This window comes from Microtus oregoni, unplaced genomic scaffold (assembly GCF_018167655.1).
Source record: "Microtus oregoni isolate MIOR12 unplaced genomic scaffold, Mior012 000008F_ref0000371, whole genome shotgun sequence".
NCBI lineage: Eukaryota > Metazoa > Chordata > Mammalia > Rodentia > Cricetidae > Microtus > Microtus oregoni.
In genome coordinates this window covers 26,562,260-26,576,920 of record NW_024543067.1, presented here as the reverse complement: position 1 = coordinate 26,576,920, position 14,661 = coordinate 26,562,260, and the positions used below count along the sequence as shown (strand labels likewise).

The 14,661-nt window shown below is 40.7% G+C and overlaps 1 protein-coding gene and 1 pseudogene across 4 annotated transcripts in view; one reads left to right on the top strand and one right to left on the bottom strand.

Moving 5' to 3' along the window:
* Trpc6 (transient receptor potential cation channel subfamily C member 6) overlaps positions 1 to 14,661 on the bottom strand; it is a 116,075-nt gene that overhangs the window by 81,784 nt on the left and 19,630 nt on the right. The window lies entirely within an intron of this gene.
* On the top strand, positions 8,647 to 9,127 carry LOC121451558 (annotated as a pseudogene).

Genomic DNA, 14,661 nt, shown 5'->3' with positions numbered 1-14,661 from the left:
TGCATGCTGCCTTGTCCTCTACGCATGCTGCCTCAGTCCCTTCGCATGCTGCCTCAGTCTCTGCGCATGCTGCCTCAGCCTCTGTGCATGCTGCCTCAGCCTCTGTGCATGCTGCCTCGTCCCCTGTGCATGCTGCCTCAGTCTCTGCACATGCTCCCTCAGTCTCTGGGCATGCTGCCTCATGCACAGAGTTCATATGAGCTTTGCTCTTGTTGATTTAGGGGGGCTTGTTTTCTTAATGTTCTCAACGCCCTCTGGCTCTTACATTCTTTCTGTAAGGTTCTCTAAGTCCTGGGGTTGGGTGGGGTTGAGAGAGCATCCCATTTAGGACTGAGGGTTCCAGGGCCTCCTACTCTCTGGCTTGGGTCTCTGAATTTCTTGCCATCGATTGTAGCAGGAAATTTCTCTGCTCCTGGCTGGAAAAGGTGCTGATCTATGAGTAGAGCACATTGCCATTAGGGTTCATTTTATTGCTACTTTTGCTGTTGTTTTTTGTTTTGTTTTGTTTTGTTTTTAGAACAGTAGTTTTTGTTTTGACCCTAGGTCTCTGGGCTATGTAGTCTCAAGTTCTTGGCCATTCAAGCAGTGTTGGGTATGGGTACCATCTCATGGTACCTTTTACTCCTATAAGATTTTTGCCACCATTGCACCAGCATATCTTGCAGGCAGGACACCTATAAAGATCTAAAAATTCATGGCTGTGTTGGTGTTTACATTTCTCCTTTGGTAGCATGCAGAGTGACTTTCTGTACCCAAAACACTGGCATGTAAGGGTGAAGGCTCTCTGTAGACACTAGTTGGACTTCTCCATGTCCAATGAGTTGTGTAGGTGCTGTCTTCAGCAACAGGGCCTTGTCTTCAGTTTGTGGTGAGCAACCTATAGTCTTGGCAATAGCCTAGTTTATTTGGGAATTCCCACAAGGCACTTTTGGGCAACAGCTCAATTAGATATAACCCAATCCCAGTACCCAAATCTTTATGTGGTGACAAGAGATTTCCAGTCTCCCCATTATTTGGTGATTTCATTTTAATTGCCTTCATATATGTATATTTTTACGAAGATTCTACTGTATTTAGGTTTCCTTACTACCCATAAAATGGCCCTTAATTTTATCTGTCTCTCATTGTATTCTCTCCCTTGTCCTCTTCCCTCTTCCACTATCCCCTTCCCCTCCTGATTTGATCCTTTGATTCCAGTGTCTCCAATCCATCTATAACTATCTATTCTGTTTTCTTTCCTACCAAGTCTATCTGTCTCACCTAATCCTTTACTGTATACCTAATCTCTGTGGTTATATAAATTGTAGCCTGTTTATCATTGACTTAACTGCTAATACCATACCATATTTGTGTTTCTGGGTCTGGGATACAACACTTAAAAAGATTTTTTTCTAGTTTCATCAGTTTACCTGTATATTTCATGATTTCACTTTTAAAAGTTGAGGAATATTCCATTGTGTAAATGAACCACACTTTCTTTATTCATTCATCTGTTAAGGAAATCTAGATGGTTTCCAATTTCTGGCTATTATTACTACAGCAGCAATGAACATATTTGAGCTAATGTCTTTGTGGTAGGTTGAAGCATCCCTTGGGTATATGCTCAAGAGTGGTACAGTTGAATCTTGAAGCAGATCTATTCCAGTCTTACTGAGAAACCACCATACTGATTTCCATAATGGCTCCAGCAATGATGAGTGCTACCCGTAGACGGTATCCTTGTCAGCATGAGCTGTCACTTGCTTTTGATCTTAGCCATTCTGACAAGAGCAAGATAAAATCTCAAAGTAGATTTTATTTGCACTTCCCTGGCATCTAAGGATGTTGAACATTTATTTAAATGTTTCTCAGCCATTTGAGTTTACTCTTTTGAAAATTCTATCTGTATCCCAAGTTTTCTGAGTTCTTTATATTTTGGATATTAGCCCTCTGCCAGATAGTTTATTGCACATGTGTGAGTGTGTTGTCTCACAATAAAAAATGAGAACAAAGCTGTAGATTTAATCATTAATCTAAGGAATTCGTTAAGTTTAAGTAATTGACATCACTTTTCTTTCAAATGTATAAGATCAAAACATGGGAAATTAGTCAGCTATTGTCAGTAGTAATTAGATATTTATCTTCTTTTCTGTGTTGGAGTTCCTCAATTTAAAGGCCCATCACATAAGACCAGTACAAGAAGCCCTTACAACTGACCCTGCTGATCCGACACTGTTAACCAAAGTCCCATTTATAGAATGCACTCACTGACATTTTACTGTGGCTATGTTCTTCTCTCTCCAATGTGTGTACTCATTAATGGGATTTAAACAGAAAATGAGAATTACTGAGTCTATGAGAAGTCATATTTATAGTTCAGGAAGATAACAAGGAAGTGTCTACAAAGAAAATAATTATTATTTAATTAGGATGGATATAGCCGTAAAAGATGAAAATTCAAAATCTAGAAAATTCATGCACTTAGCTGCTTTGAAAGAGTTTTTAATTTCTCTTCCTTAATTTAATTTCTCATACACAATCAAAAGACTGAAAATTTTACACAATCAAAAGATTGTCTAAATCAAAGATGGTTTGACTGAGTGTAGTTGGTGAGAGACAGATTTTTTTAAAAAATCAGAATGCAGAAACCTCAGTGGAACTCTGAAACACAGCTTGCTACAATGCAGGAGGTGAGTGACGAGTCACCAGACAGGACAACCCCACTCTCTAGGCCCTCTATAGTGGGGCAAAACCCCAGGCCACTTTCCCACCTGCCTCAGCTTCTCTAGCCAGGCAGGAGAGATCTCTACAGGTAGGCTGCCCCAATACCCACCCCATCCACTGGAACTTGCAAGCTGCAAGACCCATTTCACCCCAAACTCACTTATCCTCTTTCGAACACAGCTTGATACAATACAGGGAGGACCAAGAGGTGAGTAGCCACCAAGCCTGCAGGACACCCCACTCTCTAGGCCCTCCATAGTGGGGCAAAACCCCAGCCTCTCCTCCACCTACTTCAGAACTAGCCAGCCAGCAGGAGAGTTTCCTGGAGGTAGGCTGCCCCAATATCCTGCCCATCCAACAGACCCCACAAGCTACAAGTCCCACTCCACCCCCAAACTCACCTATCTTCCTGCATCCTCAGTGGAACTCTGAAACACAGCCTGATACAATACAGAGAGGACCAAGAGTGTAGTGACCAATCACCTGGCAGAAAACCCCACTCTCTAGGCCCTCTGTAGTGGTACAAAACTCCAGGCCTCTCCCTCACCTACCTCCATTTCTCTAGCCAGTCAACAGATGAGTTTCCTGCAGAGAAGACCAAGAGAGGAACATCAAAGCACAAGCTATGACTGCAAAGAGCAGACCAAGAGAGCAAACCAGGAGAGCAGAACAAGAGAGCAGGCAAAGAGAGACCTCAATGGTTCCCTGAGACACAGACATTGACAGTACAAAGCAGACCAAGAACAGTTCCCAAATGCGCGGACAGCCACTGCAAGGATTGGACCAAGATGCAAAGACACTGGCAGCATATATTGAAGGAAGAGATGGGTAGGCATCAATGCAATAATTTGTCCAACAATCTAAAAAGCAACAAGATAACATCAGAACCCAGTGGTCACACAACAGGAAGACTTGATTATCCTAACCCAGAAGAAACAGAAGAAAACTATTTTAAGCAAAACTTTATGAAGATGATGGAGACCTTTTAGGAGGAAATGAAAAATTCCCTTAAAGAAATGGAGAAAAAGACAAACAAAAAATTGAAAGGAATTAATAAATCTCTCAAAGAAACCCAAGAAAAAAATCAAACAGATGAATCAAACAGTTCAAGACTTGAAGACTAAAATAGAGGTAATAAAATAAACACAAACCAAGTGAATTCTGGATAGGGAAAATCTGGGTAAACATGCAAAAACTATAGAAGCAAGTATAACCAACAGAATACGAGAGAATCTCAGGTGTTGAAGATACTATAGAGTAATGTGATTCATTGGTCAAAGAAAATATTAAGTCTAACAAATTCTTAACATAAAACATCCAGGAAATCTCAGACACCACAAAAAGGGCAAACTTAAGAATAATAGGAATTGAAGAAGGAGAAGAGCTGCAGCTCAAAGGCACAGAAAATAAATTCAACAAAATCATAGAAGAAAACTTTACAACCATAAGAAGGATATTCCTTTGAAGGTACAAGAAGCTTACAGAACACTAAAAATACTGAACCAAAAAAAAGTATCCTCACCATAAAATAACCAAAATGCAAAACATACAAAATAAAGAAAGAATATGAAAAGCTGCGAAGGAAAAATATTAAGTAACATAGAAAGGTAGACATATCAGAATTAGGCCTGACTTCTCAATGAAAACCATGAAAGCCAGAAGGTCCGGGAAGATGTGTTGAAGACACTAAAAGACCACTGGTGCAAGATCAGGCTACTATACCCAGCAAAGCTTTCAATCACCATCGACGGAGAAAACAAGATACTCCATGACAAAACCAGATTTAAACAATACATATCTACAAACCCAGGCCTACAAAGAAAAACCCCAACCCAAGGAAGCTAACTGCACCCAAAAAATATAGGCAACAGAAAATTTCCCACAAGTAAAACCCAAAGAAGGGAAACACACAAACACTACCACCAAAAAATAGCAGAAATTAATAATCACTGGTTATTAATATCTCTTAATATCAATGGACTCAATACACCTATAAAAAGACACAGGCTAAGAGAATGGATACAAAAACAGGATCCAGTCTTGTGTTGTACACAAAAAACACACCTCAACTTCAAAGATAGACATTACCTCAGAGTTAAAGTTTGGTAAAAGTTTTTCCAATTAAATGCATCTAAGAAGTGGGTATAGCTATCCTAATAGCTAACAAAATAGATTTCAAACTAAAATCAATCAGAAGAGATGGAGAAGGACACGTTATAATTTTAACAGGAACAATTCATCAAGATGAAGTCTCAATCCTGAACATATACGACCCTAATACAAGAGCATCCACATATGTAAAACAAACATTACTAAAACTTAAATCACACATCAAAACCCACACACTAATAGTAGGAGACTTCAACACTCCACCTTCACCAATGGATAGGTCAACCAGACAGAAACTTAACAAAGAAATAAGAGAACTAACAGATGTCATGACTAAAAAGGACTTAATAGACATCTATAAAACATTCCACTCAAACACAAAAAAATATAGTTTCTTCTCAGCATCTCATGCAACCTTCTCTAAAATTGATCACAAACTCAGTAATAAAGCAAACCTCCACAGATATAAAAATTGGAGTAACCCTTTGTATCTTATCGGATCACCATGGGTTTAAAGTTATAATTTAACAACACTACACTCAGAAAGCCTACAAACTCATGGAAATTGAACAGTGAACTATTTAACCACCTCTGGGTCAATGAAAAAATAAAGAAATAACTAAAGACTTCCTAGAATTCAATGAAAATAAAGGCACAACATACCCAAACCTATGGGACACTATGAAAGCAGTGCTAGGAGGGAAGTTCATAGTACTAAGTGCCTACATAAAAAAAGTGGAGAAAGCTCACGCTAGTGACTTAACAGCACACCTGAAAGCTCTAAAGCAAAAAAAAAAAGGGCTGAAATCAATAAAATAGAAACAAAGAAAATAATACAAAGAATCAATGAGACAAAGAGCTGGTTCTTTAAGAAAATCAACAAGATAGACAAACCCTTATCCAACTTAATCAAAATGCAGAGAGAGAACATCCAAATAAACAAAATCAGAAATGAAAATGGGAACATAACAACAGACACTGAGGAAATCCAGAGGCTCATTAGATCATACTACAAAATCCTATACTCCACAAACTGGAAAATGTAAAAGAAATGGACAATTTTCTGGATAGATACCATATACCAAAATTAAATCAAGACCAGATAAGCAATTAAGTAGACCTATAACTGCAAGGAAATAGAAGCTGTCATCAAAAGCCTCCAAACCAAAAAAAGCCCAGGGCAGGATAGCTTTAATGCAGGATTCTACCAGAAAGTCCAAGAAGAGTGAGTACCAATACTCCTCAAAATGTTCCACATAATAGAAACAGAAGCATCATTTCCAAACTCTTTTTATGAGGCCACAGTTACCCTGATACCAAAACCACACAAAGACTCAATCAAAAAAGAGAATTACAGACCAATCTCACCATGAACATAGATGCAAAAATACTGAATAAAATACTGGCAAACTGAATCCAAGAACACATCAAAAAAAAATCATCCATCATGACCAAGTAGGCTTCATCCCAGAGATTCAGGGCTGGTTCAACATACAAAAATCAATCAATGAAATCCACCATATAAATAAACTGAAAGAAAATAAACATATGATCATCTCATTAGGTGCTCAAAAAGCATTCGACAAAATCCAACATCCCTTCGTGATAAAGGTCTTGGGGAGATCAAGGATACAAGGAACATATCTAAACATAATAAAAACAATATACAGCAAGTCGACAGCCAACATCAAATTAAATGGAGAGAAACTCAAAGAAATTACACTAAAATCAGGAACAAGACAAGGCTGACCACTTTCTCCATATCTATTAAACATAGTCTTTGAAATTCTGGCTATTAGCAAAAAGACAACAAAAGGAGATCAAGAGGATTAAAATTGGAAAGGAACAAGTCAAACCTTGGTTATTTGCAGATGATATGATAGTGTATATGTAAGTGATTCCAAAAACTCTACTAAAGAACTCCTACAGCTGACAAATACCTTCAGTAATGTGGCAGGATACAAAATCAACTCAAATAATCAGAAGTCCTCCTATACTCAAATGATAAAGAAGCTGGGAAAAAAATCAGAGAAACATCATCCTTCACAATAGCCACAAATAACATAAAATATCTTGGGGTAACACTAACCAAAGAAGTGAAAGACCTATTTGACAAGAACTTTAAGTCTTTGAAGAAAGAAACTGAAAAAGATACCAGAAAATGGAAAGATCTCCCATGCTCTTGGACAGGTAGAATCAACATAATAAAAATGTCAATCTTGCCAAAAGCAATCTATAGATTGAATGCAATACACTCATCAAATCAAAATTCATCAAAATCCCAACATAATTCATCACAGACCTTGAAAGAACAATAATCAACTTCATATGGAAAAGCAAAGAACCCAGGATAACCAAAATAATCCTGTGCAACAAAGGAGCTTCTGGAGACCTCACCACCCCTGACATCAAGCTCTATTACAGAGCTACAGTACTGAAAACAGCTTGGTATTGGCATAAAAACAGAGAGTTTGACCAATGGAATAGAATGGAAGACCCAAATATTAATCCATACACCTATGAAGACCTAATTTTTATCAAAGAAGCTAAAATTATACAATGGAAAAAAGAAAAGAAAGCATCTTCAACAAATGGTGGTGGCATAACTCGATGTCAACATGTAGAAGAATGAAAATAGATTCATATCTATCCCCATGCACAAAACTCCAGTCCAAATGGATTAAAGATTTCAATATAAATCTGACCACACTGAACTTGATAGAAGAGAAAGTGGGAAGTAGCTTTCAATGCATAGGCACAGGAGACCACTTTCTAAATATAACACCAGTAGCATAGACACTGAGATCAGCAATTAAATTAAATGAGACCTCTTAAAACTAAAAAGCTTCTGTAAAGCAAAGCACACAGTCAATAAGGCAAAAAGGCAGCCCACTGAATGGGAAAAGATCTTCACCAACCCCACATCAGACAATGGACTGATCTCCAAAATATATAAAGAACTCAAAAAATTAGATATTGAAATTCCAAATAACCTAGTTAAAATGGGTATAGAACTAAACAGAGAATTCTCAACAGAAGAATCTCAAATGGCCAAAAGGCACTTAAGGAAATGTTGAACATCCTTAGCCATCAAAGAAATGCAAATCAAAACAATTCTGAGATACCATTTTATACCTGCCAGAATGGTCAGGATCAAAAACACCAATGAGAGCTTATGCTGGAAAGGATGTGCATTAAGAGAAACACTCATGGGAATGCTGGTGGGAATGCAAACTTGTACAGCCACTTTTGAAATCAGTATGGCAGTTTCTCAGAAAATTGGGAATCAACCAACCTTGGGCATACACACAAAAGATGCTCAATCATACTACAAAGACATTTGTTTGAATATGTTTACAGCAGTATTATTTGTAATAGCCAGAACCTGGAAACAACCTAGATGCCCCTCAACCAAAAGAAGGGATAAAGAAAATGTGGGGTGAGGGTGGCAGGTTAGAGGGGTTAGTGAGGCTCTGGGAATGAGAAGGCAGAGTCTGTCCCTGTGGGGAGCCTGCGCCACCCCTGCGCCACTCCTGCGCCACCGCTGCAGCCGGACTTCTTCCTGGTCTCTGTCCTCCCCTGGGGCAAGAGAGGTCAAACAAGCTGTTTGGGTGGGAAGAGAGAATGGATGGAGGAAGTTGACAGAGATGAGCAAAGCCCGTAGGGGCGGGAGCTGACCAGGAACCCAGCTTCCTGCTCAGTACCCAGGCATCCAGCCCCCAGCTCACCCCTCACCCCTTCCAGCCCCCATTGCCCTCAGGAACCCAGGGTTCCTGTCCTCCTTCCAAATTCCAGTCACCCCTCCCCCATCAGTATCTCTTCCCAAGACCAGGGATGGAGGCTGAAAGACCCCAGGAAGAAGAGGAAGGTGAGCAGGGTTCCCCAAAAGATGATCAGGGCTGGCCCCCTGTGAACTCCACCACTGGGCCTTGGTGATCTGCTCCTCCCTCCCCTCCTCCTTCAGGAACCTGCCACACAGCCCTAAGCCCCCGGTCTGGCTCCCTGATCTCCCTGCAGACAAAGCTCCCTCTCTATCTGTTGACTGAGGCCCAGTCCCGCCGCCTAGAGGATCAGAGGGCCACCTTCCACACTCCTCAGGTCCCCCCAAGCCTAGCCCCAACCCCACCCCGGATTCTCGAGGACAAAGAACCATCCTTAGTCACCAGTGCCAGCGGATGGGAGCCCAATGGTCAGAGCAGCCTCCCACCCACCTCCGCCCTCCAAGGGACAGGAGCTCCTGAAGCTGCTACTGAGCGTTCAGGGTGGAGATCGAATGGAGGAGCAGAGATCCTGGCCCCCTCCACACACCTGCTGAGACCTGAACTCCCAACCAGCCCTTCTCTCTGGGACTCAAAGCTGGGCCACCCGGCAGGCATGTCTTCAACCCTGTGTGACAGGGGTACCAGAAACCAGAGACTGAAGACCCGGCAGTATTCACCACCCACTTTCCCAGGGAACTGGATTTGGGACAAGTACTCTAACCTTGAAGGTAGTGTGGACATAGCTCCCTAAGACAGGTAAGAGTCTCTATCCTGAGCTGTCAAACTATTAAACAGGGTGTGAGGGCTGAGGCCTGACCCTTTCTGCCTAGTAAGAAAAAAAGAAAAAGATTAAGACAACTGTCTGCCACTAGCACCCCAAGTCCGAAGGCAGAGGGGCCCAGAGGCCTTAGGGAACCTTAGCCCCGCCCACCCCACCCCCCTGCTGCTGAGTCTGTCTGATGTTTTGGTTGTATGAATAAATATAATTCCCCTCTGGAAAATGTGGGACATTTACACATTAGAGTACTACTTGGCAGTAAAAAAAAAAACAATGACATAGTGAAATTTGCATCCAAATGGATTAAACAAGAAAATACCATCCTGAGTGAGGTATCCCAGATCCAAAAGGATGAATATGGTATGTACTCACTCATAAGTGGATACTAGCTATAAACAGAGGATATTGAGCCTATAGTTCATGCCTAGAGAAACTAAGTAACAAGGTAAACCCTAAGAAAAACATATATAGAGCCACCTGAAAAGTCGAAATAGACAAGATCGCCTGACAAAATTGGAAACATGGGGGTGGGTGGAAAAGGGAGGGTGGAAGAGAAAGAGAAGGGGAGAAGAATAGAGGTGAGAAGAGCTTGAGGGGACACGGTAGTCGAGATGGAGGAAAGACAGAAACGAGAGCAAGGAAAAAGATATCTTGATTGAGGGAGCCATTATGGGGCTTGCAAGACACCTGGCTCTAGAGAGATTCCCGGGAATCCACAAAGATGACCCCAGATAAGACCCTAAGCAATAGAAGAAAGGGTACCTGAACTGGCCTTGCTCGGTAGTCAGACTGATGAATATCTTAAATATCACCATGGAACTTTCATCCAGCAACTGATGGAAACAGAGGCAGAGACCTGCCTTGGAGCACTGGACTGAGCTCCCAAAGTTCAGCTGAAGAGTGGGAGGAGTGAACATAGATGCAAAAATACTGACTAAAATACTGGCAAACTGAACCCAAGAACACCTCAAAAAAATCTGAGCAAAGAGATAAAAACCTTGATGGGGACATCCACTGAAAAAGTTTACCTGAGCTCACCAACTCCAGCCAGACTGGTAAGGAAAAAGCATCTGTCCAAATTAGTCTCTCTGAATGTGGTTGACAGTTGCATGACTTGGGTAGACTGAAAGGACACTGGCAGTGACACCAGGATTTATCCCTACTGCTTGCCCTGGCTTTTGGGGCGCCTATTCTCTTTGGAGGTATACCTTGCTCAGTCTAAATATTGTAGGGAGGGCCTTGGACCTTCCCCAAAGCAATGTCCCTTACCCTCTCTGTGAAGTGGGTGGGGGTAGGATGAGGGGATAAGTGGAAGGAATGGGAGGAGGGGAGGGAATGGGAACTTGGATTGGTATGTATAATGAAAAAAGATAGTTGGTTTTCTTTTTAAAAAACAAATAAAATAAAAAATTAGGATGCCAACACAAAGCCTACAGAAGGCTCAAGGAAAAAGAACATTACATCAAAATATTAGTAAGTCCATCTTAATTTATGGTTATAATTATGTTCTAACTTAATATGTTGTTTTTTAAACAATCCTTTTTCATAATTTTTTGTTCCAAACAATGCCTTTCAGTTTTCCAGTTATCAATCAATAATAATAGTTAGAAGGCATCAGTTTAACTGTTATCTACTGTGTTGTTAGAAAGTACTTGACTCTTGTTTAACAGGCCACATTGGAGGAAAGAGGCAAAGTCTAGACAGAAAAAAAAAAATCAAAACTATTGAACACCCCTACTGTCTCTGTTCTCTCCTTCCAAATTCTCTCTTCAAGTTACTTTATCAGAAAGGTATATTTATGCCACTGAACACTTGATCAAAGTTATTACTGACTTTCATACTACTAATTCATTTTTATTCATTCCTGTTTTGATTGTGGTCCCAGAATTGATATTCTGTCTAGTCTACTTTGACTCATGCCTCCACAATCCATTTAATAGTCATCTTTAAATTAAAAATTCCATCACCAGATCTTACTGACTCTTCTACTCTGAGATATATGGAAATATAAGAAACATTTGCAATTTAAACGTCCAAAGTGCTACTCAACTCCAGTTCCCCTATTCTCCAGCATGCTTTAACTCAGCAGATGGTTATCACATCTGCTTTGGGGTAGTCTTGATCTTTTTTTTCCCCTTCAGCTAATATCTGTGCAACAAGCTTCCAGTGGTCCTGCATATATCTGGAATCCACACACAGAAAACTGTGGTTTGTATTTCCATCAGCAGTGCTATGCTCTTCACAACAGGTCCCCTCAGTGGTCCCCAGTGTCCATCCTTATCTCCTACTCAGAAATCTGTTTTTCTCAAAATAGAAAGTGAGACTGCAATCTTGCCTTGATAAAAGGTAGACAATCTCTAATCACTTTGTATAAAAATCCTTTCACGAGGTTTATGAGGAGAAAAACCAAATAGACAGCTGACAGCTTGGTTAGATGTTGCTCCCTTCTCGCCATTTTCTACTATGCTCCAGAGACCCTGCTTTCTTTCCTTGTTGTTCCTGGAATACAGCAGGCCTCTGCCTGGACGGACACTCTTTCTTCTATAGCATCCGTAGAGTAGGGCCTGGAGACAATCTGCTAAAACTTTGGCTGGCTTGACATTCAGCAGGTATTACGAAAGTAATACCAGATCCTTCTCCCGGTAAAACAACCATACCAATTAGCAGCTCAAAAAGAACCCCAAGGATTCGGTTATCTACAGATATGTTTAGCTTCCCTACACATTTTGGTGCAAAGATGTGTTATACTTTTTACCCAAATGTTGTTTTCAAAAGAGATTCAACAAGCAATCTTGTAAGATAGACTGCCCCTCCTGCCCCTCTTCTGAGCAGAGGACCTGTCAAGATTCTTGCTCATTGCAACAGGTATAGGTCCACTAATCACAGAACATTTCCATCATAAACCTCTCTGAAGGAATGGGTACCTTTGTGTGTCTCCTTGAGGAAATCGGGACATGGAATCAATCCCCAAACTGAAAACATATTGACTGCTGCCAGCGCTATAACAGAAACCTGTTTACCTGAGATCAAGAAGTAAATTAGTGTCTTTCCACAGCATCTATGAAACTATGACAGGTTATCTTGCAGGTATTCAACTGGAAACCCCAAGCCATTCATCATGATTGACACCACTAACATTGTAGACTTTACCTATCTCCATTTACTATTTTTGGGATCCAGAAAATTATGATTTTCTTTAACCGAACAAAACCAAATTAACAAAGTTAAAGTCTTGGACACTTCTAGACATCAAGAAAGGGGTGCATAAAAGGAAAACAACATTATCCATATTTGAATTACATGATGACCTATATTTGAAAAAACATCACGGTCACAGAAGGCCAACTTTCATAACTGTCGGAATGACTTGGCTCTCAACATATCCATCACCTTCTGTCACAGTAATTTGTATGTCAGGAGGGGAAAATGTTCTGGGAAGGATTTGTACCAAACAATTAAGGACTCATTGTCACATTCTTAACACTAAACAAAAACTAAGACACCCTGTCAGAAAGCAAGTTTTGATCTGGGGATTTTACTTCTCATCTTTATGTTGTTTATTCCTTGCCCAGATAAGAAGGGAAACATCATTTAATTCTCCACAAAAAAATTCTAAAGGAAATGAAGTTCTACCTCTATTAAATTGCACAGTTTTATAAAATCTCTATCTTATGAATTCAGTAACTGTCTCAGACTCTGTGTATCCTGCTCAGAACTTCTGCATTGCTCTTTTCTGCTGGTGTAGAGAAGACATTTTATCCCAGGGTCTGGGGAAGGCTAAGAATAACGGATGTGAACATGAAGAGCAATGATGAACCTCACTGGACTTTGTTCAGAGTGGTTTTCTGTTTGAATGGCAAACGTAAAGTGAAAATATCAGAACCAAGGAGTCATTTGTGGTATTTTAAATCAGATACTGGAGAGTGGTTTACTCTGCTCATGTGAACAGAGAAGCTCCCTTTACATCTGGGTTTGCAGAAATTTCAGAAGCGAATTCTAATGGGAAGTCAAACAAGGATCATGGGATAAAACGCAGCCAAAGGAAAAAGTGTCTTTCCCTTTCTGGTGCCTGAGTTGGGATGATGGGCCTGAGCTGTTCTGGCCCATCCAGCCTGCAGCTTATACCCTGCATTCTGACCCTAAAACATTTGCTTCAGATGTTGGTTTTGTTTCTTTTGCAACCGACATTGTCATCTTTCTCCTGAGTCTCTGTCATCACCAAATATTTCAATTCAAGCTAAATGAGCAAAAACACACAGATGCCACCACTGGCTGGATACAAATAACTGCCCACTAAATCCTATTGTCTTGGCCACCCATCATATCAGGCCCTTTTAGCTTCAATGTTAGCCTAAAACAATAATACTATCTTATGCTTGGACCTTTAGCCTCCAGGAAAATACTTTAGGATCTACCTAGACTATGCCCCTAAGAATTTCCGGTGACTATCAGAAAATTAAGCCCCTCAACATTTCACCATGGGTGGGTGAGAAGCCTTAGGAACTATTAGCAATTAATGACTGCTGGGGTAGGGCTGTCATTTTCTCCAGTGGTGTAGTCACTGGTAAGTTGCCCATGTTCTAGTAAATAATCTCCTGTCCATGCTTAGACAAAAAATTCCAATTAAGCCTGGGAGCAACACTCAAAATTAACAAACAGGAGATGGGCTTGTTGAGAAGAAGAGCTCCAGTGGGAGAGGCGAGAGAAAAGAATGTGGGGTTAAATGGTTAAAATTATTATATAGATATTTAAAACCATGAGACAATTAAAAAGAATTTAAAGAGGCTTCCAAGGTATTTTTGCCTCAGTCAGTTTACCTACAGACACCTCAGCGGACACTATGTGTCTAAAAGGCCTTGTAGTCACCCCTTTTGGATCCACAGGTAGCATCAGAGTCAAATACATAGGAGTCACTCACTCCTCAAGCACGCACGTGACACTCAGCACGCCACAGTCGGCAGACAGTGAAGGGAGTTCTTGTTAAGTGTCTGTCTTGTACCCAACACTGTTGCAAGTGTTTATAACTTATAAGTAAAATGTTGAAATATATGTGCACTCTCCGTGGAATGAAGGATTGGAAATGCTGATGTCTGCACTGAGTTTAGAGGGAGGTGAAGTCTTAACTACAGGTAACCAATGTGACTGATTCTAGAAAAAAGCAGAAGTCAGCATCTGCGGCAGCCGGACCAGAGTGTGCAGTGCAACGGGTATGTGAGATAGTGTGCTGTGTATCCTGTGTGGTTTCACCAGGAAGAGCTCAAAGAGGAAACTGCCTCCTCTGCTTCTGCCTTTTCGTTAGGTGGGAGGTTG